This window comes from Canis lupus, chromosome 32, assembly GCF_003254725.2.
Source record: "Canis lupus dingo isolate Sandy chromosome 32, ASM325472v2, whole genome shotgun sequence".
Lineage (NCBI taxonomy): Eukaryota > Metazoa > Chordata > Mammalia > Carnivora > Canidae > Canis > Canis lupus.
The window spans coordinates 18,176,658-18,201,853 of NC_064274.1; the positions used below are offsets into that span (position 1 = coordinate 18,176,658).

Sequence of the window (25,196 nt, forward strand, 5' to 3'; positions counted from 1 at the left end):
CATCCTTTCTTCTGAAGGCCTCCGCACCTCCAAATCCTGGACTTCAGTCCCTTATATCATCTCCCACTGCTCTCTACTCTCCTTGTTTATTATTTCTTCCCCACTAAAAGGCAAGTTCAGAGCTTTAGGAACAGTGCTTATCTTGATTCATTTCTGCATAACCAATACCTAGTCCAGTGCCTGGCATGGACTTCAAGGTTTTCTTTTCTTTTTTCCTTTCCATTTGAATTATTGTTCCTAATTAAGTTCCTATATGATAAGATAGAAGTATATAGGAATTAGTCTAGCAACAGAAATAATGAGAAGAAATCCTTACTCAAAATATAATAGAAATATATATACCTAGAAGGTGGTCCCATCCCCACATTAAAAAATTATACGGATCCCATCCTCACATTAAAAAATTATATATATCTTCTATGCAAGTATTAATGTCATATATCATGACATGTAACAACAGCCTTTGACTAAATATATTCTCTCACTAAGTAAGCAAAGTTGAATCTAAAACATTTGTGTGTGGAAAATATGATGCATCTAATTACTGTGTCTCCTCAACCTCCCGGCCTCATTTGACACTTGACTTCATTGTACTACTCACTCCTTTTTGAAACTTTCTCCTCTCTTGGGAACTGTGCATTAGCAATAGACTGCTTCTTATCCTGTATCTTTGACCTTTCTCTATGTTTTGTGCTGTTTGAGTACAGTCAGTCTTACCGAGGTTCTCTCCTTTAGTTTCTCCCTTGGGCATCCCATCCACAACTTTGGCTTTAATTATCGGATCATGTCACACACACCATCTTCCACTCCATCCCTTGCTTCTTAAAATCTGTGATGCCTTTGCATTGACCAAGAATGAAATCAGATTCCTTACCAAGGCCAATGAGGACCCAACTGATCTGACTGCTGCTGGCCTTTATGTCTCATTTCCTACCCTCATGTCCTTTTCACCACTCTGAAGACAGACAGTATTTGTATCTTTGAACACATCAAAATCAGTCCTACCCTAGGGCATTTGTAGAAGCTCTTCATTCCTCTAGAAAATATCTCTCTTCTTCTTGCCATTTAGGCTTCAGCTCAACACGTCTCCTGCACAAGGAGATTCCTGGTTACCCAATCTCAATCTCTTGATGTGTTTCTTCAAGAACACATCATTCTATTTGATTTCTCTTTATCATCTATCACTCTCAAATCAGCTTGTTTGCTAAGTTAGTTGCCTCTTTTCTTTTTCCCTCCCACAAAACTCAAAGCTTTATGGGATTGGAATACTTTATTTTGTTCAACACTATCCTTAGCATCAACATCAGATGAATATCTTCCTTCTAAAACTAGCTTCTCTTTCTGACTAAACTCCTTTTTTCTGATTGTAATATTGTTCTCACAGTCAGATGCTTGGAGTACTGCCTCCCTGTCAGGTCCAATTCATCTACGTGTACAAAGAATATCAACTCCATATTGTCTCTCTCACCATCAAACTCTATTCTCCTTTTCATTGCCACTGCTTAAAGTGAAGTCCATACCACTTGTAAATGGATTATTACAAGAGTTACACTACTGACTTGCTTTGCTGCAGACTTGCTCCTGACTTTCTTTCTCAATTCCAGCTATCCCATATCTAAATGGAAGGCGGAATCATAACAACTTCTGCTGGAAACTTTGTGTTCAACAGAACAAGGCCAAAAATTTACTCAGTTTTCAGTTCATTTACCACCATTCCACCAAAGCTAAAGTTGATGATTCTATATTCCACACTAAGGTAGCTTTGTAAATGTTTTCCCACATGCATATGTTGCTGTGCACATGATGTCTTATTTCATATTGACTCTTCACTGCCTATCTCAATGCCATTGAAAATCTACTTCTAATCCTCCCAGAGATAACTGTTTCTTATTGTTCAATTGTCAAAATCCTTTAATGCAATTTGAGAGTCCCAGTCATTTTTATATTCCTTACTGTTGTCCAGCTGCATCATATATCTAGTAGCTTCTAAAATTTTTCCTCAATTGAAGTGAACACATCTAAAATTGATTATTTGCTACAAGAACTATGAAAAATATGAATTACTTCTCCATAGTAAAGTATTATGATAATTCAAATTATCTTGAATATATGTCTATATATTTACACTTATCAAAAAAATCTATATTTTTTTAACTTCGATGGGAATTTTCTTTTTTTTAAAGATTTTTCTTATTTATTTATTAATAGAGACACACAGAGAGAGAGAGAGCAGAGACACAGTCAGAGGGAGAAGTGGGCTCTATACAGGGAGCCCAAGGCAGGACTCCATCATCCCAGGTCTCCAGGATCACGCCCCGGACCACAGGTGGCGCTAAACCGCTGCGCCACTGGGGCTGCCCCTTAATGGAAATTTTCAAGTATGTGAAAAATGACAGAATGAAAAAACTAAACATCCATAACCCAGCTTCCAGGAATTTCAAAATCCACATGTAAAGGAAACTGAACATATCTGAGTGCTAGGAAGAAACAGCAAAGGAGACAAATGTCACCAGATTAAGAAAAATAAATAAATTAAAAATGTTGGAAACTATGAAAATAAAATCTATGGCAATATGCATACAATGTTCAGCCATAAAATTAAGACTTAAAAATAATATTGATCTGTAATGAGAACACACAATTTAGTTTTTAGAATGTAACCATTAAAAAACTATAATCTCAGATTCCACATGCTATTAGAAACTCTTAGTGTCTTTGGAATGAAGAAATTATCCCTTAAATCTAGTGAAATAATTATTAATACACCCGAAATATATAGTACTCCATATATCCATAATGGATTTCATGAATATAGGAAACTTTAAAGTTATAAAATCTTGATCTTTCCTAGGATTCCCCCAAGCTACACAAATAAGAGTTGTCTGACTTTTTCCTTTTTCTCATTTCCAACATAAAAACAATCAACAATCCTACTAGTTTTATGGCCTACAAGTTTCTTGAATCTGCTTCTTTTTCTCTGATTCCACTGCCATCATCATTTCTTGCCAGAACACTTTCAAAGCCTCATAGTCGGTATCTTTTGCTTCTTGACTAAAGCAGGATCTAAGCCACTTCTCTGCTTAAAATCCCAAACCTCATTTCCTATAAGATAAATGCAAACTCATCAATATGATATAAAAGCTCCTCCATGATCTAACGTGTGCCTACCGTCCCACCTTCCTTTCTTACCACTCCATTCCTTGACCTCTCTACATTCCAGCAATACATACCATCTACTGTCCTCTGGACACAACATGCAGTTTCTACACTTTCTCTTCACTGACCCTCCTCTCCTTTTTTACCGCCACCTCTTCAGCTTCTAAGCTCCAGCTCAGGCATCATTTCTTCCAGGAAGTTTTCTCTGCCATTCCTGCCTCTGCCAGCCTAGAGCCTATTTCTCCCCTAGTCCTACATTCATATTTGTTAGGGCCTTACAAATACTTCTAACACTGCATTTTATAATAGTTTTATAGCGAACTAACTGGCTCATATTCATCTTTGAATAGTTGGTGCTTATTATAGGGAAAAGTTTTCAATTAGCAATAATCACGCCTCAGATAAACCACATTGGTTACAATACCACCACTGTGCAAATCCTGGTACTTGTTATAATTTTTGGAACTGAATATATACTTTCTGAATAAATGGATGCAGGGCTTTCTGTGTCCTAGGTGAGAACACAGACTTCGTGTTCTCATAACTATGAATTGGGTAATTGCTATGAAAATAGACTTTGGGATCCCACAGACTTGGATTTGAGTCTCAGCACCACTTTTTACTATGTGTATGACTTTTGAGATTTCACCTAATCTCAGTTTCCATGTCTATAAAATGGGTAGGCAAAACAATGTGGTGATAGTGTGTGGGGTACATGAAATAAGGCAATAGGAATGGTTCAGCAGGGAGCTGACCACAGATAGATCTTCACATATGATAACTATTTGTATTGTTTTTTGTTATATTGCTGTTGTGGATATTGAGCTACTCTCATTTTCCTAAATACACTTGAACACTTCTAATCTTCCAGAAGTATCCTTTCTGGCCTGTGCCTTTACCAAGCCTGTTCCTACTCTTCTTTCCAAGTTCATTGTAAGTTTTAACCCCTCCATGAAGTTATTCAAGACTCGTTCAGCATGGGTTTGTTGCTTCTCTCTGTATTAACATTGCACAATATGACTTGCTATTTCATTGCATTTCACTTGACCTTTTCTGCACTCCACTACACAGAGAGTCTACTTATTTTTATTTTTATTTTATTTTATTTTTTTAAATTTTTATTTATTTATGATAGTCATCACACACACACACAGAGAGAGAGAGAGAGAGAGAGAGAGGCAGAGACATAGGCAGAGGGAGAAGCAGGCTCCATGCACCGGGAGCCCGACGTGGGATTCGATCCCAGGTCTCCAAGATCGCGCCCTGGGCCAAAGGCAGGCGCTAAACCGCTGTGCCACCCAGGGATCCCCAGAGAGTCTATTTAAATACAGTTACGTGGGCAGCCTGAGTGGCTCAGCGGTTTAGCACTGCCTTCAGCCCAGGGCATGATCCTGGAGTCCTGGGATCAAGTCCCACATCGGGCTCCCTGCATGGAGCTTGCTTCTCCCTCTGCCTGTGTCTCTGCCTCTCTTTCTCTCTCTGTGTGTCTCTCATGAATAAATAAAAGTAAAAAATAAATAAAATAAAATAATAAATACAGTGACGTGTAATCAATTCATGAATCTGTAGCACCCAGCCATATTTGGTACATGGCAGGACCAAAAAATGGCATTTGTTGAGTAAACTGATGAAAAGATAGATAAATCCCTAATACTGTAAGTTTCTAGATTTTTTTTCAAATGCAGAAGTGAATACTCTTCATTTTCCTACTTTGTGAAAAATAAAACTTTAGTTGTTGTATTACTGTCCTCTTAAGAGTCCTCATTCTTGGGCAGTCCCGGTGGCACAGCGGTTTAGCGCTGCCTACAGCCCAGGGTGTGATCCTGGGGACCCGGGATCAAATCCCACATCGGGCTCCCTGCATGGAGTCTGCTTCTCCCTCCGCCTGCCTCTGCTTTTCTCTCTCTCTCTCTCTCTCTTTCTATCATGAATAAATAAATAAAATCTTAAAAAAATAAAAATTTGGGCAAAATTTATAAACAAAATTCAGACTGTACTTTCTCATTAATAATATCCCATTATGCCAACACCATGCACCTTATCACTTCTCAAAATAGGTTTGCTTTCAGGGACTGATTTAGAGGAGTCAGCAAGAGGTGGTAAAAGGAACACAGCTGTGAGTTGGGACCTCGGTGCTGGTCCTGGTCACTTTCCCAATGATCCACTGCTTTTTAAAGTGTAGCTAGGTAGACAGGGTGATAAGTAAGTCTGTGTGAACAAAAATCCATGGTGTGAGTACACCATACACATAAAGAGCAGAGATTTGAAAATGTGAGAGCTCTCTAGAAGTCCTCTAGTCAAGAAGTCTATGCTTCCATCATGACTGTGCTTGGGACTGTGGGAGAGGGGCCAGGAATTTGATGGTGGGGAGAAATACTCAGAGAATTGTTTTATTTCTTTGTGCTCTGTCTCCCTGCCAGGATGGCTGTATGAGAACTGGGGGGTGGGGACACCATGGGTGAGTACTGATTATGGCTGTAGAGAAGTCATTTGTTGCATAGTTAAATATCTACATAGAATTTTGGTTCAACTGTCTCATTTTATAGAAGAGGAAGCTGAGGCCCAGACAGTCTGAGTGACTTGTCTGATATTTCATGACTATTATGTGGCAGGAGTAGACATCCCACACCAATCTCAAGATTTCATGGCTCTGGTATGTATTTTCTGATTATGTAAGTTCTGTAGCACCATTTCAATACTCCCTTCTAATTCACCTGATAATTTATTTTATCTTCTTATTTTTGAGCTACCCCATAGACTATTGCCTTTTTGATGTTATTATTTATAAAAATTGCACATTTTAAATTTTATTTGTTCTAGTTGCTAAAATTCTATAATAAAGAAACAGAAATGGAAATTCACTCCTCAAGCTTCCTCCCACTCCCCAATTCTACCAACTGTGTTTTGTTCTGGACCTTTCTCTATGTGGTTATTTATGTATGTGCAAATATGTGTGGATACAGATATAGGAATAAAATATAAAAGGAAATATGTATGCATATATTTTGTGCTGACTACCGCTTTTCATAGTAAATTCTCTGGCTCACTTGATCCATCACTTGCCAAAGTTGGTGTTATCATATGCCTACTATGTTCCAATCACTGTCCTACAATGTTTAGGATAAGCTAACATCCAATGTTAAAAATAGAAACATTAACAACTAACAACCCCTGCACATTTATGGTTTTAATAATGTTTGCATGACACCAAAATTTTTGCACATGTTTAAAACAGGAACAAACAAGCATCACAATCTTTATTAATATCATTGTTATCTTTAGTTCTGGTTATTGAATTCTGGATCCATGTGTGGGTCTTTTTAAAAATTATATGTGACATAAATTCACATGAGATATAAATTCACATTTCATGACTTTGCCAGCAAATGATTAATTCACTTATTGTGCGAGGGTACTGTTTATGAACCAATATCCCCACTTTTTATCGCTTTTGATGGAGCAAATGGCATTCTTCCAAAATTTACTGTTTTGAAAGAGCATATACCCAGTATACTATAGAAGACAGGGTAAGAATCACCTCCAGCAAGGTACAGGGTTGGTTAATGTTTCACATTTTCACCTCCCCTGCCACTGGAAATCACAATACTTGACACTGGGTTACAAAATTATTAAACTTTAAAGTAGCAACACTTCCTTCTCCATGTGAGACCTCACTTCTCCTTGACACTTTACTCCTAAAATCCCCTTAGGCTCCTGGCCTTTTCTCTCTGCCTCTAACCCCCGTAACTAATTAAATCTGGACAAGTCTTCGGTGAAAATAGTTTTCCTTCAAAGTTATTCATTCAAAGTTCCCCTTAAGGCATTCTTTGTCACTTTAGCCTAGCCTGCCATCTTTACATGCAGTTGAAAGAGGTAAGCTATTTTTATAAAATAAAAACTCTTTCACGACCTAGGTCTACCTTGATGTTTCAGATAAGACTACGACTACATCTTGAAATATGACAAATGCTTCAACACTGTTAGAAGTTTACAAGTAAACAACAAATTCCAAAGACTCTGGTCTCATTTAAAGACAGCTAAACTAAAAAAAAAAAAAAAAAAAAAAGAAAAGTACTATTATATTTGGAAGTACTTTTGTTGGGGTCTATAAATGAATTCTTTGACAAAAATGGAAAAGGATTAACCAACTAGTGTAGCTGAACTTATTCCCAATAAGTTTGTTTTTCGAATTATGTCAGTCCTCAGAGTTAAGCAGCACTATTAATAATGTTACGTATTTAGAAGAAAACAAAAACGAAGATCAAAGGAAATAAGGAGATAAAACTGGAAATACAGCACTACTAAGGTATTTTCTCTGCTAAGATCAAATTAAAACTTGTCACGTTGCCAATTTAAACCTTCTTCTACATTTTAAAATTAACAGGAAATATTACTTTTTATTTTATTTAAAAATGTAAAGATCAGCCACATACCATCTGCTGTTGATCCAGGGTACTCAAACTCTAGGGCAAAAGATTGAATGAGATTTAATGATGGGCTCCACCATTACTTGCTCAAAGCCAGAGACTCAGTCTAAGAAGATGTGAAGGAGGTTTTATTTATGAAACTATTTTAAAAATTATTTAATGATATCATATTGCCATCTCATTTTTTATCTACCCTATGGATGCAACTTTTATAATAAAGTTCTTATGCTTTTCTTTCTTAAAATTTTTTTGTTCATGAGAGACACACAGAGAGAGGCAGAGACATAAGCAGAGGGAGAAGCAGGCTCCCTGCAAGGAACCCGATGTAGAACATGATCCCAGGACCCCAGGATGACAACCTGAGCCAAAGGCAGATCCTCAAGCACTGAGCCACCCAGGTGCCCCTCCTTATATTTTTCATGGACCAAAACTTGGGTTTTGAAAGTTTGAGTGTGTTTCCCAAGACCATCCATCTAATAAATGGAAAAGCTGGGAAAGGAATCTAGGTACTACTGGTTTGGTAACACTGTGCTTTTTAAGTGATGCTGCCTTGAATAATGTGAAAGCTTTGATTTACCAAATCACTGTCCATGATTCTCTTATGGTACTGTTAGTGACAACATCAAGACAACTACAAAAATAACAAATACTTCTAAAGCACTTACAAAGGCCAGGTACCCCACTAAGTACTTTAGATTTATTCCTTCCTATAGGTCTCACAGCACCATGGGTAATGCTGTTATCTCCATCACTGTGAAGATGGAAAAGCAAAAGTCAACTAGCTTGTCCAAAGTTCACACAGCCCCCAAGTAGCAGTAATTTCCTTTGACTAACATTCAAAACAGACTTAGAGAATCATCTGATGAAGAAGGATGAAGAATCATCTGATGAAGAAGCTCTGTGAAGCTTCTCAAGGAGAACCAACATCAATTTAGTACTTAAAGGTCAAAATGGGAACTATATAAATGCTACCTTTTAATATAATTGTACACACGCTGCATCTTTTAAGAGATTAAATGATATGTTCTTATTGCTTTTTTATTTGGTTTACTTTCTAATTTATTCAACCCACATATTCATAATAACTGGTTTAAATCACCTGGAAAAGCTACTGTCCAAGTTAAAGGAAACAGACTTAGCAGATCATTGTCCACCATATGGAGAGGAATAATAAAACACAATAGGCATAAAATATGTGTGAGCAATTTGGAAATTGCTAACTGCAACACCGAATGAGATATTAGCACTGTTAAAATTATTGTCAAATAAGTAATAACAAATTAAGACAATGTGTAAAAAGATGTAAGGAAAAAACTGAAAGATAACTAGTGCGACTCCACTGCAAAATGTAATAACTTCTAGCTTTTATTCTTGAGCCAGAAATAACTTCAGTTGCATTTTGTCCCCCTATAAAGTGCTTCTACAGAGTATCTATAATATAAATAATGACTAAGAATGAATGTAAACTGAGGCCAAGGAGGGTTATTTGTGGAAAGGTAGGACAGAGCTGAGGGGCACTGAGGAGATACAGCTCTGTCTTCTCTTGTTACAGGAGATGGATTTCTTTGAACCATATCCATTTTCTTTTCTCCAAGGCCTCTGTTTTATCAAACCTCCAAAAAAGAAATAAGAGTTGACAATCTTTACAAATATAAAGGAGGCAAACGATTTGTGGAAAGGAAGAATAACAAGGTTTCCTCGTGTTAAGGAGGTGTTTTATCAGAAATGCACTCATGCCTGGAAAATCTCAGTCTTTGAGCACATGTGGTTATTTTCAGGAAGGCATATTCTCTCTGTCTTCCACTTCAGTAAACTGGGGAGTGAAAAACCATTCTGAGAATGCAGCCAGTTCATTGACATTAGCAGCATATCGTTTTCCCAAACTTTGAGCGAGCAATGGATTGATTTCAGGGTTCACAGTGGGGCAGGGCAAGACAGCACGGCTCACATAGCTTTTGGAAACAATATAAATTCATAGAGCTATTTCAAGGTTTCATGAAGATGTGATAAACTACTGGATTGGGTTACAGGTTTCCTCCTGCAGGGACTATTTTATCCACTCCTCTTAGATAAGTCAGGCTGATTTGTTGTTTTCATGCTCTGTTTTTCTTTAAATCTACTTAAATAAGCACGTTGATTTCAAGGCAGACCCGTAACTCCCTCTTCCTCTGTACGGGTTCAACTCAAGTTCTTGTGAAATCATTATCCTTTTCCAACCTTCCGGACTGAATGCTACAAAAAGTGAATCAAAAAGTACATAAACCTAAACTGACATAAATGTGGTCATCAACAATACATTGTTTTGTGCAAATGTGGATGCAGAATCATACAGTATTTATGAAAATGTCTCCAAGGTAACGTGGGCTGTGGTCAGATCTCCTGCCTGCGATTCTCTAGAACACACGCACGTCCTTCAGGCCAAAGTGCCTAAACCAGAACCACACCAGATCACAGAAAATAAAATCCTCTAAATAGTCAGGAGAACAGAGAAACGAGGAAGCTATCTGAACTTGGTTGTTTCTCTTGAAATCACTGCCCATACTTAAGGAAAACCTTCCACTCATAAGATCTGTCAGGAAAATTAAGTCGCCTTTTCCATAAATTGGGAAATCAAGTTGAATTTCAAGGAAAAAAAGACTCATGCTTCCAGGATTTTGTATTCTCAGAGTATGATGCTATGGATCTGAAAAGAAGTTCTGACTACTGATTACCTATTAACCTGATACGTTACAGGAAGGACTGCATAAGTGATCGTATGCACTATCCTGGATTCAGTACCAGCAGACCCACATCATCAAGACAATATCATCTCTGAGCCTTAGTTTCATCACCTGTTAAATGGAAGATACTGTCGTGGAAACACGTTTTTCTTTGCTCATCATTCATTTCCTCTTGTCTTGTGACAGAAACATCTCCTACACTCTCAGGCCATATGGTTCCCATTCACTTCCCCTCCAACCCATCAAAGATTCCAATCCTGAGACCACTATTACTGGTCCCAGGTAAGCACATGGCCAAGTATCATGGAAGTGGAATCTGGGATTTTGCTGTACAGAAAGGAGATGATCACTGAAAGGACCATCTGCCAGTATGGCACTGCTAGTGGCCATCTTGAAGTGGGAAGGAAAAAGCAAACCTGAGTGAAGCCACACAGAGGAAGGCAGCACGCGAGAGACGTAGCAGGTATGTCCTGAGATCATCTTTCGGGACAGTGGATCTGGACTGAAGTTAGATGGATCTGACTCTGGGATGTCTGTTATGTGAACACTAAATTCAGTTTTTTCTTTCAACATTAAGCCATGTTTGATTTGGTCTTCTTTCACTTCGCTCCAGAAGATTCTTAACTATTACAGTGTGAAGACTGAGCTGACCTACCAATAAGAATAATACTTGTAAAAAGTTCTTAGGTTAAAAAAAAAAAAAAAGTTCCTATGTATTTAAACACAAAAGCTAAAATTCTTTACAAAATATATTTACGAAGTATATTTTACAAAATATATTTTCACTTTTATTTGACTAAATGAAGAAGCTTAAAACAAGTTTCCCAGGCCATGGGCCCTCTGCCACAATTTGACAACATGAAAAACTAGAAAATACAACTAGTTCTGGAGGAGTTCATCGGCAAGTAGAGAGACACAAACAGGTATTAAGTGATAGCAGACTACTGTGAAAACAGGTAAAAACCTGTGGACTATGTATAAAATGCAGAGCTATGTCACACAACTCTAGAGAGCGCCACTCACATCACACAGCTTATATAAATGTCATCCTCTGTAGTAATACACAGAAACCCTAGCTCAACTGTACCTCCGTCAGCTGGCACACTGGGGCCAGCCCAACACTTGCACCAACAACCATTTTCAATATTCATAATAGTCCTTGGCTGTTGCATTTTTAAATGAACTGATGATTGGCCACTATATTTGAGTTTTTAAAGAGAGTTTGTGATAGACAGCTGGCACCGCAGGTTTACCATTACACAAACCAGATGCAAATCTCACTGGTCTTCCTTGGCTATGCTATCATTTGTTAGCGATCAGCTGGCAGGGGCACCACTACATCAAGCATCTGTAAACATAAAATGTTGCATCTCAGAACTACAAAGGTCTCTGGGCAGTGGGAGATTCATTGAACATCAGATTAATTATTTGGCAAAACCAGTGGAGCTTTTATGACTCAAAGGTCGTTTACAACAACATACTTTCACGCTGTTGCCTCAGCGATAATACTTCATTTTAAGTGGAAAAATCAAACTATAAGTAAATTAGTATCCAAATTAATACAACAGCTGCATGTTTTGATAGTGATTAATATGCACTGAATAAAAGAGGTTTTGCTTTTCTTGTTCTCTGTTACAAAAAAGAGAAAAAAAAATAGTCTTTTGATATAATGCCCCCTCTGAAGCAGTGCCAAAGTAGTTCATTGTTTAGTTAAAATACCACCAACAACAACAACCACCACCATAAATCTGAGAGACCTTCAGGGAGATGCTGCTTTTCTTTTCTGGGGGAAATAACAGTGACAGCTTCCCTGGCCACTCTAAGTAAGCTTGCCTGATGCCTCAGTCCTGGAGTCCTCTCCTTCACAGGACAAGACAGCCTCACCCCCTGGGTATGGGCTGATTGCTTTACTTTATTTAGCTATTGAAGCTCATTCTTCTGACCAAACTCTTTCAGTAAGGGCTGTGATGCCAAGTCCATACACATGCACATCCGTATATATCAACATATTAAGACCTGCCTCTAACTTGGCTGCATGTTCAAAATGACCCATCTCGGGGAATCCCTGGGTGGCCCGGTGGTTTGGCGCCTGCTTTCGGCCTGGGGCGTGGTGGTCCTGGGGTCCTGGGATCGGGTCCCGCATCGGGCTCACTGCGTGGGGCCTACTTCTCCCTCTGCCTGTGTCTCTGTCTCTCTCTCTCCTCTGTGTCTTTCATGAATAAATGAATTTAAAAAAAAATCTAAAACAAAAAAACAAAAAACAAAATGACCCATCTGACTTTCTGCTGCAGGCCTAAACTTCCTGAAGTACCCTCTGGCCTGCAAGTCACAAAATACCAAGTGTCTGGAGGCTGAAAGGTTTGGCTCTCAGCTGAGCTGGCAAAGTACAATTGTGCTTACCTGGCTCTTATTAATTTGCTGATGTTCAGAGGTGTGGATACTTTCGAGAGTTATACTGCATTATTGATATAGGGGCATAATTTAAGTCTCAGTATGATTCAGTATGTAGTGCAGTGAGGCAGTTTCAAGTACGTCTATCAAGTATTTCATGTTTTAATTCCCTCGGATGATTGCTTTTCTTAACCTAGAGACACTATGACTGTATTTGCAGCTCTGGTTTAGCTGCTGAAAGGCTTAGAACCAAATTTGTGGTGCCCTGTAAAGACCATGTTATTCTACATGCTGGCTTTACAGAGAAGGAGTGGAGCCCAGTGACGTAGAGCCTAGGCTTGGAAGCCAGGTGGCAGGTTTCAAACGTGGGTTCTGCCTCCTTCTTATCTTTGTGACTTGGGACGTGTATCTTAGTGCTTTTTCTTCCTCTGGAAGCTGTTCCAACAACTGCTACTTTGAGGGATTAAATGGGTTTCTACATGAAAAGTGTTTACAACAGTGCCTGGCGTTGAGTACACACTGAATAGACATGACAGCATTATCATAAGTTCGTTATCATCATTGCTTTGATAATTTTCCTGCCCTATCAACTTCCTCAGTGATTTATTCATCGTGGCTTATGTATTTTTCTAAGCATTGCCAAATTCTATATCAAGCACACCACGGTATAAACCAAACAATTAATATATGTATAATTTATTCTTCTAATTTTCTAGCAAAAATAGTACCCCATTTTGCTTTTATAATCACATCCTCATTGAAAATTTTATTTTATAATACCATTTAAAGATTTTATTCCCTAATGCCACTTTTAATGGCTCATACCATATTTAAAAGTGTTCTTCTCAATACTCAAATATATGCTGGAATGCCAAGTGATCTTTTCAAACAGATCAATTTCTAACATACACAGACTTAAAACTACACATACCCTAAATATCAATGCCTATGAAAAGTTATTCAGAATAAACAACATAAAAGGCAAGTGGGATAACAAGACCCAGGCTGCCTGGGATAACTGGTCGTTTCTAGAGATCTGAGCTCTGGCACTCATCTACAGAGCAATAGCTTCCTTGTTATCCAGGATTTAACTTTTAACTTTTATCCAAGTAACTCTTCCCTGGAATCTCTCTAATCTAAAGTCCGAGAAGCAGGGTATATATATATATACCCACATTGTAAGTGATAACAGAAATATTTGTTTTATTTGAAAAGAAATAAAAGTGCTCGCTTCGGCAGCACATATACTGAAAAGAAATAAAATTGGGTTCTGCAGAATATCATGGAGCAAAGGTATTACAAACCTGCTATCTGGTCCTGTCACAAAATAGACCTGGAATTACCTACTTTTCAAAAGAGAAAGGACGAGTTTATAACTTTTAAGAAATGAAGTCAAGGTAAGCATTGTTTTAAATTAAGAAAATAAATGATGTTGAAAACACTAATCAACTTTCAGATTACATCTGACCCAAAATTTGTTATAAGAGATGACTCATTATCTCCTTTTATCTTAAACCTCTTGAGGAATCTAAACTGAGTGCCCAACCAAAGACAACATAATTAAAATCCTAGTTCCCTATCCCCTGATTCTTTTAAGTCTTGCAAAATTGCTTTATAGTCTAAAATCTCCCACTGAAATAAAAAATAAAATGCTAAATCAGTCATACAATTCATTGAAAATGTAACAAGAAGCTAATACTGGTATGACCTTTGTTAATATAAAATGCTAGACAGAAACCTAATTATAAAATAATTTGCAAAGGACTTCCATATTAATACCCTCCGTGATCATCTGACTAAGTCTAGTTGAACCTAACTATGTAGTTTTAATTATTAAACTTATCTTTGTCACATTAAACAGCCGGGCTGAGCACTGAGTTTGTTATTTTGAAATAATAATAACTTTTCTGTGTGGGGCAGTTTATGCCAAAACATTTCTATTTGTGTGCAAGTATAATTTGCAATGATATCAGGTCTATAACCAGCTGAAGAAAGCAGAGAAAAGTTACAAGACTTCAAAGGAATTCAGGAAGTTAAGTTCATATTAATGTCTTTCATTTGACTAGTCATTTAAAGTTCAGAAAACCTATCTCATGTATCTTCACTGAGACCTTGCAGATTAGGCAGGAAAGATTTTATTAATCTCCGTTTTACATACAGTAAGACTGAGGCTCAGAAAACTGAATGACATATCCCCAAATTATACCTTGACCAATGGTAGGTCAGAACTAGAAACTGGGGTTCTTACTTCTATCCTTTTTAACACTGTACCTTGTGCCACTTTATTTGAATTTAGATGGTAGATTTTTTTAACATTCTACAAATTAAATATCTATACTTATCTTTTAAATTTTTATCTCCTCTCCTCACAAACCTTATTGGTTCCTCCTGGAATATATTAGGATTAAGTTTTCCTGATTATTTCCAGATGTTTGAACATTATTTTTTATTATACTAATTTATCTTTCTTTGTTCTGATTTTAAATTTTTCAGATAGGTTAATCTGGGTGATTCATGTAGATTTCAGTTGTTTCAGGAAAATAGATTATATGGCCTATCATATTTATAGCTCGTTGTAGGTGTTTAAGAAATTCTTTTTGAATTGACCAGCTTCTGTCTAAGGAGAACTTTTTAGATTATGTTAGAATAGAATACAAATAGTATATTCAGAAAATTATTTTACATTATCATCTCAGAAATGGCTGACAAATTCATTCTGATGAAAGACAGATATGGTTCAGTGAATAGATGCTTTCACAGAAACATTAGAGCCCATGAAAATAACCCAGACACAGTCTAAATTAGCTTCTGGTGTGCTGACAGCCTGTTCAGCATAGTATATGAATACCCCTTTCATGATTTAAAAACATTTTGACGTCTAAGATAACATTAAATCTAGTTACCTGAGATGTATGAAATTATAATGTATCATAACTGAGTAGTTCAATTGAACAGTGAGGTATTTGGAAAAGCAAATTCAATAAGATAATAAGTCTATGTTTTTCTCCCTATACCCATGGAATCTAAGTAGAATAACTTGTGTTTTTATAGTATCTTTTTTATAAAACTGTCAATTTCAAAACTCTTTACAAATTATAGACTTACTACATTTTAGGTCACTTTATGGCATTGGTAAGAATTATGAATTGACTTAAAATACAAATACATGAAATAAAAAAAAAAAACAGGCAAGAACATTTCATAGAGCAATCCGTTGAAAAGCAGCCCAGTTCTGATGACTGCTAATGTTTATTTATGATGCACTTTATTAAACCCTTTGACTTTTCCAAGGGCCACCTGTAAACCAGTTATGATTTGTAGGTCTTAGGAATGTGTTCAATTCTCAGCCATTATTCTCTAAACCAGGTGTCTGAGACATTTCCAAAGCCCAGATAAGTGTAAGGATCTAAGCCAGAACTACCCAACACAAATATAATGCAAACCACCTAGGCAATTTAAAATCTTCTAGTAGCCACATTACAAGTAAAAAGAAACAAATGGGATTAAATTTAACAACGTATTTTATCTAACCCAATATATTAAAAATGTTGTCACTATAACATACACTCAACATAAAAATTTACTGATATTCCACATTCTATTTTTTTGTACTAAGCCTATGAAATCTAATGTATTTATTTATAATTTAGTGATCTTAAACTAAAAGCTAAATTTGCACTGGAATTACTTGATTTGAATTTGGTTTTTATAAAATGTATATATAGTTCAATAGCTATGGGTAAAGTCAAGCTTCCAAAACATTTCATATGTATTTAAATATTTTCTAGTAACTGACTCAAGTATCAGTTTTAAATGTAAATTAATGAATGTTAAATGAAATGAGGAATTCAATTCTTCAGTTGTACTAGCAATATTATAAGTCCTTGATCATTCAGTGTAGCTGGGGTTATGTATTAAATAGCAAAAATCTAAATAGATTAAACAAAACAAAGTTTCAACTGGAGCAGCAGGTGTAAGAGGAAATGAGGATGGTACTGTAGAGAAAGAAAACAAGTAGAATGGTAAGTATATATAAGGCTGTTTTTTGTAAGTCTGATTTTTAAAAAAGTCCTTCCAAGAGTATTATGTCATTTTTTTGATTTCCAGAATAGTCTTGACATTTGTTTATTTGCAGGCTACAAGATGATACAGGACACAGCTTTAAGGTTAGGATAGAGCTAATGAGCATCCATTTGAAATCCTTTCTATCAGTAAGAAAGGTTTAGTCTAGAATTGAACATGCATTGGCCACTAGCCACATATAGGCTACTGAGCACTTAACACATGGCTAAATCGAACTGAGATGTGGTGTAATTGTAAAATCCACATTGGATTTTAAAGACCTCATACAAAGAAGGGTAAAATGTCTCATTAAAACGTTTTAAGACTTAACACATGTTCTGATAATTCTACTTTGGATATACTAGATTATACGATTATTAAAGTTAATTTTACTTGTTTCTTTTTATTTTTTCTTTTCATTTATTTGTTTTTTTAAAGATATTTATTTATTTATTTATTTATTTATTTATTTATTTATTTATGAGAGAGAGAGAGCACACAAGTGGGGGGTGGGGCTGAAGGAGAGAGAGACACAGATTGCCTGCTGAGCAGGGAACTTGACACAGGGCTCCATTCCAGGACCAGGAGATCATGACCTGAAACAGGAGCTGAAGGTAGACACTCAACCATTAGAGCTACCTAGGTACCCTGTTTTTATTTTTTAACATAGCTACTAAAAATTTAAAATTTCATATGTGGTCAGATTTGTTTGTTTGTTTGTTTGTTGGTTTGTTTTATTTGGACAACACTATATAGAAAGAGAGCTTGCATTTGCTTGCATCAGAGTTGATGAGACTGCAATTGCTTGGTTTTTGGTTTACCCTGAGCATGTGATTTCTGGTTTTCAGAGTTCCTCTTTACCAATATGCTGCCAAGAAAAAGCTGCATATTCTTGGCCACACTGGGGCTTATGACCTGGTTTTCTGTCGCTGGCTTTTGCAAGCAAAGTTAGGGTGGACTCCAGGGCCTCCATGAAAAGGAGGGTTTAACTGTTCTCATTTTCAGCTAATTGCTGTTTTGTTCTGTTAACCTTCTTTTGCTCACTTATGTTTGGCAGCTTGATTTGTGCTTTTCATTCTTCAGGAGTTGCAAAAGTAGCAAACTACACCGCCCATTGTGGGTGACTGCATGCAATTACTGCACGCAGTTTTACATTTTTATCACAGTAGGACAAAGGCATTATAAGAAAAGCACTACATGAATAATTATATGAATAAAATAATCACCAGGTAGCTCAAAAAAGTATGTAATTCAAAAGAACAAGCAGTTCAATGTGGGCATTCATTTTATGACTAGGCAGGCAGTCTGTGGAAGGAAAGCTATAGTTTTGTCTCAGTCTTTACACTATCTGTGTAATTATCATATATGGCATGGCTCTGAGGTCGTGAAGGATATTGAAAAGGTGTTGCACTTCTGCTACTGTCTGTTCTGTCCGCTACACTCTCCATAGCAAAAAGGAAAGAAAATGAGCCTCCATGATGTTAAACCAAGAGATGCTACTTGGATCTGTGTTGCTTAGGTTGTTTGCACACGTACTACAGGGGCATCTGAAACTTCGGTTTGGTGAACCTATAAAGTGGCGTTGTTCTATCAGTTTTCTCAGGAACCTTCACTGTGTAAGTAACACAGTCATATCTGGCCTCAACACTTCATCTTAGCACATGGCACTGTCACCAATTCCTTGTGCAAAAGACACAGAGAGTGCTCATTTTGCTGAGGTAGTAACACCAAATCTGATGCTCACTGTCCTTGTGAACTTTTCCTGACACCTCCACTGATATAGAAAGTCTGCTTTCACCCTGTAAACTCCCTGTATTTGGCCCTTGGAAAAAAAAAAAAGTGCTTGTAGCTCTAGGGCTCTAATGCAGCATGCTCTTGCATGGCTCATATAAGGAGGGACAGGCCTCTATATTGCCTTGTAACACTGTAGTAATATAATGTGCCTTGAAGGATTCCTTGAAGAGAGCCATTGGTATATGAAATAATGAAACTTCATTAAAACATACCATTTAATAACACCATTTACAAGCACAGACTTTCAACTGGAAACATAAAAGGACTGAGTTATACAAAATGGTTGCCTCCTGAACGTCCATCCTGGACTGTTCAGCACTTCCTTTTATAGGGTTAATAAGGGGGACACCTGGGTGGCTTAGTGGTTGAGCATCTGCCTTCAGCTCAGGGCATGGTCCTGGAGTCCCAGGATTGAGTCCCATATCGGGCTCCCTGCATGGAGCCTGCTTCTCCCTCTGCCTATGTATCTGCCTCTCTCTCATGAATAAATAAATAAAATCTTTAAAAAATAAAAAAATAAAGGGTGAATAAGGTTGCTTATATGTCTGAAAAAAGGGAAAATAGCTAATACAACTCACTTTTCTAAATGTTCATCTTGCTGATAGATTGAGAAGTGGAATGGCAGTTTATGTAAACGTTGACTTTAGCACCTCATGTGAGTATCTATATTTCATATTCATATATCAACACATTCTCTAGTTTTAAGGAATAATTCTTTTTCTAATTACTAATTCCTGTAAATTTCAAGAAGAACCAAGCTAGGATATTTAATTACATAGTCTCTGCCTTTTTCTCTCAGAATTATTTACCTGAAGTCTCAATTATAAATAGAAGAGTCATATTCTTGGGAACAAAATGCCAAAGGCACAGTATTTTGATAGACTTGTTTTTCTTTTTTTTTTTTTTTTTGGGTAGACTTGTTTTTCTAATAAAAATTTAACAAGTGTTGGTAGAGGTGGACAGAAAAAGAAGGAATACACTCAGGGGACTGACTATGCCTAACATTTGTCAATTAATTTATGGTTTCAATAATATAGAGTTGACATCTTTACATATTTGACATTCATTCTTTGTTGTTATGGCCAATATCTGCTAACTCTCATTCATTTAGTTGTCATTCTTCTCTCCAAAAGAATTTCAGAGACTCTGAATTTTAAATAACATTCCTTTCTTGAGAGCCTACTGTGTTCAGGTTCAGTATTTAGCACTTAATCAACATGCCTCCTCAAAGTGTTCAATAACCAGCTCAAGTATGAGCTTGACGGATAGATGAGGAAACCAAGAATAAGCGAGGGCATTTTCCCCAAGGTCACATAACTTTTATGTGGCTCTACAGAAAACAATGCTGTTTCGCCTGACACCAGAGCCTGAGGCTTTCCATAAAGCTACACCACCATCATGAAAGGAGTTATTTAACAATAAATATGAAATTTTAGAGTTATGTTACTAGTGGACAGAATATTAATTTAGGAATTCTGCCTGTGAAAGTCCTCACAATGGTTTCCTGGTGATAGAAAATGATGTGAAATCTCTCTGGTGATTAACAAAAGTCTATTTCTCAGTCTTCCTTTCCAGAATTTACAAGATAAAGAATCAGATGATTCCAAGAGTGATCTAAGGTTTTAATGTCCTACCTACTATCACTAAGCCTAACATTGCTCATTTCTATTACTCACTTTGCTAAGCTAACAGACTGTCTTTATGTTGGAAAAGATGCACCTGAGTTAAAGTTGGGTGACTTACCGACTAGCATTACTGTGACAATTATCCATGAGTGACTGCTGAGGCTGGATTTTCCAACTTGGTGATAATATGATTTTTTTTTTTTAATTGCTTGAGATAGTGTCTCAATTAAAACTAGGATTGATTTTGGTGAGCTGAAATTTTTAGACTAAATAATGTTTACAGTAACTGTTTATCAATAAACAACTAAGTCTTTAATCTCTAAGTCCTTGGCATTACCCTTTGTTTAAATAATGTTCTAAATGTAGGTAGACCAAGAAAAGAACCAATATAGCAGCTACCACACGGTTTCAGTCATATAGAGCACAATAGTTATACATTTTAGTAGCATTTAATAAAGCAACAAAATTTTTATTCATAACTTACTCTCCAACTGTTAACACTAATTTTAAGCAATTTGCAAATAGGTTATCCTAATTATGCAACAGAACAATTTTCGAATCAGTCAGGCAAGAAATGGCATATGGCTGACATTAACTTTACCATCCCTTCAATCTTCTGATAACAAACTGAAATACAACTCAGTGAATAATCTTCTATTTAAATGTTGAATTCTCCAAGTTTATAGCCCTCTAAAGGAAATGTTGTCATTCTCCTAGTAATTCATAATTCAGTATGTATATGCCTCTATGTATGTATATGTATATATATGTTTTTTCTATAATAAATAAATTACCTATTACATGTATATATATTTCTCTGCTACATTCTTCAGGTAACATGAGAGGGCACTACAAGGAGAAAAAGCAAGTTTTATTTAACATTATTAAGTTAAAATGAGGGAAAGAGTGAATTTTTGTAGTTTACCTCTCTGTCTCAGTTACTGACTTGAACAGATCATGGATGAGCTAGAAAAGAAGACATTTAAAAAAGTTTCACAATGAAAGAATGTTAAATGCTCGGAACTGTGAAAGGGATCCTAGATGGAAAACTTAAGATTTCATCCATGTTTGAGCATAGTATAGACTGTATATAACAGGCTATCAATGAAAATTATTGAAAAGGTTGGAAAAGAAATGCTATTTCTTTAATCAAATCAAAGACTTGAAATCTGAATTAACACTTCAATTCTTGTGATTGATATAGGATAGTTGACTTCTTTTCCTTTTCTTTCCCTGCATAGTCTTATTCTCTTCTCTGACTTTAGTTCCTAACTTATAAATCTGTATCTCTAGACCTTTATGGGTCAAGAGCAAGTTGCCATCTTGCTAGATGCCTTCACATAAATGTATACAAGTTGCATCTCCAAATTCAACATGTCCAAGATGGAGAGAAGGGAGGGTGTTAAGAAAGTTGACATTTTTATACACTTACCATAAGCGAAGTCATTTATATCCATACTAGTTTTATCTGAGGACCACCATTTGGATTGTCATCCTGTGTTCCTTAGCTCAAATACAGAAAATTAAGTATAACTTTTCACTTAAATTAGAAACCTAGGAATCAAGTTTAATTCTTCCCTCTGCCTTACTTCTCACAACCACTTCACTTTCAAGTCATACCAGCTGTACCTCTGACATGTTTATGAATCCTATCCTATTTTTCTTTTCTACCACTTTTAGTAGGATCCTCATGAGCCTCACCCAGAACTACCTATCTGTTCTTGCCAAGAAAAAAAAACACCATATTACTTGCATTTGCTTACTTGTTTCTCTAAAATGCAATCTCATCATATTTCAACTTTCCCCAATTCTATTCATGTTTCTCCTTTAACACTGGCAGTAAAGTTAATCATCTTTTATCTATCTTCAAAGGCTTTATAATATAGCTCTGGTCTACTTTTCCAGCCTCATCTGACATCTCCCTACCCTACTTTGAACATACAGGACTTTATTCTTGGCTTTAATCCTTAATTCTTGGCCTCTCATTATTATCTTTAATTTTCAGCTAATTTACCTGTGCAACCTTCCCTCCCCATCTAACATTTCCAGTTCCTCTTACTCTTCCTGTGCCTCTTACACATGCCCCCCCTACAACATCTCTCCCTTCCAACATTTATTCCTTTCTCTATTTACTGTTAGTTTCTACCTCACTGGAATTATGCCCCCACCAAAACAGGGATTTTTGTCTATTTTGCCCATCTATGTATTTATCATTGAAAATGACTAAAAACAGTTTCTAAACCTAGTGAGTATTCACTAAATATCCGCTGAATGGAAGAGTAAATTCCCTGAAAGACATTGTTCTTTCTATCTTCTGTTTTCAAGGCATCCATGTCCCTTGCCCAAGTATACATCCATTAGCTGGCAAAAATCTCACCTACTCATAAACTCATAGTTCTAATATTACCTTCTTTTTGAGAGTTTTCCTGATTCCTTAGGTATATTAATCATTACTCATTCCATGACTCGATAGCACTTAACGTAGTCTAATTTGGGTTATGGTTTGCTGTCTGTATTATTAAAATGAGAGCAATGTATCTTCTCATCCATCCTGCCTTGCAAACAACAGAAGCTTAATACAGGTTCAGTAAACTGATTGTTTAAACAAAGCTGTAGATGAAACATAAACTAAGGAAATAAAATACAAGTTTGTCAACTGGAGTTCTATTAAGGTTACTATTTTAGTTGGAAAACATCAAAAACAAAGGGAGAAAAAGTGCAATTTCTTAAGCCTGTATTGACTCTTTAGGCAGAAAGAACTAGGAGAGATTGAATGACTGGTATTAAGCCAAGAACAGGAACTTTGGAGACTCATTATCATCTAATACCTTTAGAACAGCTGACATTAATTTTGGATACACCTAAGAAGACGAATGCTATCTATATAAGCAAGACTTCTAAAGCATTAAAATAGTCCTTAGTGGTTTTTTTTCACTCCCTTTGTCTATCACAGCTTAGCTTAAAAGATCTAACAAAATCACAGCAGAGGAATTTGCTTCAGGCTACAGTGAATTCTGTGTGCTTGAAGACACTACATGGTGTGTCAAATGTTAATTAGACAATGAAATAAACCAGAGTTGGCATGAGAAAATAGCCAAGCATTGATTTTCTTTTCACTTTCTATTTATTAAAATGCTATAGAGCAAACAGATAAACTTTCTTGGCTCAATATTTATAACCAATTTCCTTGTTTTAACAGGGAAATGGGAGTGCCTTCAGAGGTGAATTGAAAGCCTGTCTGTTTTCAGTAATGCTTTGGTTAAGCAGCTTTTTCCTGGTACAATAGGTTCCTCACTATAATGCCATTTGGTAAGTTTTTTTGCATGGGTTATATCTTGACAGACATGATATCATAAAAATAACTAAGAACTGTAAAAAGTGAGAAAATCCAGACTACATTAAAAAATATGCAAACACACTGCATAAGACAGACTTGTCATTATGCTTCAACATTTGCTGAGCCTACAGTTAAAAGAAAGAAAAATACTTAAGGTTTTTTTTATGGTGAAATCAAATGGGATTGGGATTAGACATGGGAAAATCAAGTCTTTTCGTTATTCTAAAGAATATGGAAGCTGCAGCATAATCTGTAAATTCAGAGACCTGTGTCTGCATCCACATTGCTTGACTTCACTATTTAATGCCTGTGTGAATTTGGGCAGATTACTTAACTTCTCTGTTCCTCTCTTTTTTCATTTGGGAATTGGGGATAATTTTATTGCCAAATTCAAAGCATCGTGATGTAGGTTAGGTGTGTTAATACGTATAAAGCACAGAGAACACAGAGACTATATAGCATTTGTTAAATAAAATAGCTATTCATAAAAGGAAGTAAATTCAAAACCTCACAGGATACAGCATACAGACAATTGAGAAGCAGTAAATCAAATGGGTATTTAATTGTCATTTTCACCCAGCATAACATATGTTCTCTTCCAAATAAAACATGAAAATGCAATAACCCTTACTAACCTTTGACAACTTATTTATAAACACCATGTTCTGCATTTCTTGGGAAAGGTTTTCAAGGTATGCATCTTTCTGGTTTCTAGATTATAATGCAACCAGCACTAGAGCCTGGATAATCACACTGTTTTTAATCAATTACCTCTTCAATGCAATGCCTCCTGAACCATTTCCTAGAACATGTAACAACTGTATCATATAATTGTGTAAAACCCAAGATACACATGCCTGTTGTTTAATGCTAATTTCCTTGAGCTTTCTAAGAAGAATTGCTATTGACTACTTTCATTAGGAAACTATTGACCCTCCTCCAGTGGAGCATCCTGAGAAGAAATTCACTAAATATGCCTCGTATTTCATCTCTTGAATATCAAGGTGCAATCGGCATGCTGAAGGATATGGTTTATTTAATCCAAAATTAAAATTTTATAGGCTACATTACCTAAAGTAAATTGCTTAATACATTTAGAAGAACAGCTGCTTTCTAAGTGTTTGGCTTCCTGTACTTGAGGCCTAAATTGGGTGAACCCCTACAGACACAAGTACAGTAGTCTCCATATTTCAGATGTCAAATCCGGTCCTCCCTCCTCAACCACATACAGAAAACAGTTTTCACAGGGGGAAAGATTTGCTGTTTCAGGTACCATTGATTCCAAAGAGATTTCTTCATCTTTCCTCTCCCTTTGTTAGTCTACAAAATTGAGAAATAATCAAAACTATTTTATAAGATTAAACAGCCTGATTTTCAATTTATTCAGCCTTGTTTGGGTATTACTCCGTCTTTATTTAAAGTAGTCATGCTATATTTAAAAATAGATTAGAGGCACCTTATAACAAAAACAGATATAAAACACAGCACTTAAAGCTGGAACTAATGTGTGGCTGGTGGTTCATGAACACGAGGGAGACTTTCTCACTTGGCTTCTAAGCAAAGTATTCAGAAATCATCCTACAGTACTCAGAGGATGTAAATATAATAAAAGAGTACAATCTAGATGTCTGTACAGTTGAGTGGAAGAGATGGCGCCAGACTCTAGGCCCTCTGGAAGACATAC

The 25,196-nt window shown here is 36.3% G+C and overlaps 1 protein-coding gene and 1 non-coding gene across 3 annotated transcripts in view; both read right to left on the minus strand.

Annotated features, from left to right (window-relative positions):
• The window catches only part of UNC5C (unc-5 netrin receptor C), a 351,461-nt gene that overhangs the window by 158,889 nt on the left and 167,376 nt on the right, over positions 1-25,196 (minus strand). The gene's annotated exons all lie outside the window — the stretch shown is intronic.
• On the minus strand, positions 3,453-3,597 carry LOC112647417 (U4 spliceosomal RNA). The gene has a single exon (XR_003128315.1). It is a non-coding gene; the product is annotated as a U4 spliceosomal RNA (small nuclear RNA).